Below are 2,593 nucleotides of genomic sequence, written 5' to 3' on the forward strand. Positions count from 1 at the left end.
GGGACAGGACAGAGGCGGGCAGGTGGATGGCTGTGCACAAGGTCCCTGTTTACCCAGAGGCGGCCGTGGGCTGCAGGCGGCTGCCTACAGCTAAGAGGGGGAGCACCATCCACTCCCCTCGCTCTCCTGGGTAGGTGTGCCTCCCTGGTGCCATCCTGCAGAGTGGTTTTGCCCCACCCCATCACACTTTGTTACCTTTGTGCGCCTTCCCCAGACCACAGCTGGGGCTGACTCCAGGGCCCCCCTGGCAGCGTTGGGCATGGGGATGGGCAGCACCATCTTCTGAGTGTGGTCTCACATTGCTGCACACTCAGCTGGGCCTGGCGTTCTGCCATTACCATGGGGTCCGGGGCAGCCCCAAGGCAGGAGGAGATGCCCTCAATGTCCAGAGGTTCATAGGAGATTATGGGGAAGCCTCAGGCTGCCAGCAGCAGGGATTCCTAAAGATAGGCAAGTTTGCAAAGACCACCTGGGGCCATCTGAGCCTGGCCTCAGGGCCCCCTGGGTTGTCCAGGTGGAATAGGCAGAGGAATGACCCCAGAGATGTCATATCCCAGTCTCTGGTACTATGGGTGTGACCTGCCACATAGCAAAAGGGACTGCAGATGGAGGTAAGGGCAATGTCTTTAGGACTGGAGATGGTCCAGGACTTTTAGGGGGGCCCAGGTTGCCACCAGGCCCCCAGGAAGTGGATGAAGCAGGCAGCAGAGGCAGGAAGATTGGAAATGTGTGAGGGACCGAGCCATCACCACTAATTTAAAGACAAAGTGGCCACCAGCCAATGCCAAGGCCACTGGAACATGAGGACAGCCCCAGCCCCAACCAGCAGGAAGAACATCCTTCCTGCAACCGCAAGGACCTGAATTTGGCAACAACCTGAGAAAGTGGAAGCAGACTGGCCCAGAGCCTCCACGTGTGGGCACAGCCTAATGACACCGTGATGTGGCCTGTGTCTGGGCCCTGGGCCCACAGAGCCACCTTCTCGGCACAGGACTGGTTTAAATGGACCACATGGCCACCCTCGAACATCTCACCATCAGCATTCCAGACCGTCACTTCCTGTGAGGTCAGGAGCCGTGTCTAGCCATAATGTTCCTTGGGGTTTGGTGAAAACGACTTCTTTTTTATTTGTGATAAGACTGTATTATATTGCCTTATTTATTTTTAATCTTGTACAGTACTCATGTACAAACAGTAGGGCCATTCAGATAGCTTCTCTCTGAATCATTTATTTTGAGATGCTCTGTGAATACGCACCGGTGGCGGTGCCGCCTGCTCACTCGTACCAAAAATGAAGACGAGCCCGACCCCCTGCGGCCCCGCCTGGCGCTGCCACGGCCCTTTGGAAACCACTCTGTGTTCCCTTTGTGCCCTTGCATGCCTCCTGAACCTGAGCTGTAGACTAGAACACAGCCCCGGAATGCTTCCAGACCCTTTGACAGACCGCGCCGACCCCGGCCGGCCCACTGCTGTGGCATGGGTCCTGCAGGTGGACGCCCTGCAGACCCTGCACTCAGCGTTGCCAGCCCGTGCTTCTCAGACTAAAACCACCAGGGCTTCCGGAACACCGCCATAGAAGCAATAACCCCAAGTTCACACTGCAGAGATGAATTAGCCAGAGCAACTCGGTCACTCAGAGCCAAGCCATGCCCACGTGTTTGCCCAGTGCCATAGGCAGGGTAGGGGGTTGCCACTCCCAGCACCCCGCCTTTCCTTTCCTCATTCCAGTGGTGAGCAGACAGAGCCAGTGTCAGTCCTTGCCACACCATGGTCTCCACGCCCCTACTTGGGAGGGAAGGTGGGAGACAAGGGCACCCAGCCTCCAGGTTCTGTTCAGATCCATGAATCTATGCGGTCTCATGCCAGCCCCAGCAGTGAGCTGCAGGTCTGGCCTGGCAGAATGTTAAAGGATAGCATTCCAGGGGCTGCCTGTGGTAGGCCCTTCCAAGGAAATGCTAGCACACTGAAGGCTGATCCCCTTGCCTTTCTGGCATAAGGGGAGCTCTCTGGACAGGATGCCCATCCAGGATTGGGGTCCCATGTAGGGTGACCTCGGGGTAGGAGGTTAATCTCAGTGACTCAGGCCTCACGGTGGGCTTGGGGTTGACAGAGAGGTCAGAGATGTGTTACTCAAGGAACTTAGAGACCCCAGGTAGCCATTGGCACTCAGATCACTCCATACCCCATGTTCGTTGGAACCAGAGCTGACAGGCTGTGCTAGGTATTCATAGGTGGCAAAATATGAAGGCTTTGACCTGTACCCAGCCTGAGCCCAAGGCTGCGGGCTGGAGCCAGGAGGCTCCAGTGTAGGTTTGAGGGTGGGGCCCGAGGGTCTGAGGCTGCCCGGTGGCCGGGAAGGCCCCATTTGGCTCAGTGTTAGGCAGGATCTCCTGGTTGTGATTCTGCATAGATGGATTTGGGTGCTAGGGATGGTCAAGCACTGGTATTTGTGATGGATGCAGTGCCGGGGGCTTACACCTGGAAGGATCAGGTATTTTGAGCACCTCCCCAAACAGACACGGGCTGGGGCTTGGAACCCTGCAGGTGCTGTGTTTGGTTGTATCCTGCCTTGTCCTCCCGTTCGGTCACACAT

Source organism: Tupaia chinensis, unplaced genomic scaffold (genome assembly GCF_000334495.1).
Source record: "Tupaia chinensis unplaced genomic scaffold, TupChi_1.0 Scaffold144150_1, whole genome shotgun sequence".
Lineage (NCBI taxonomy): Eukaryota > Metazoa > Chordata > Mammalia > Scandentia > Tupaiidae > Tupaia > Tupaia belangeri.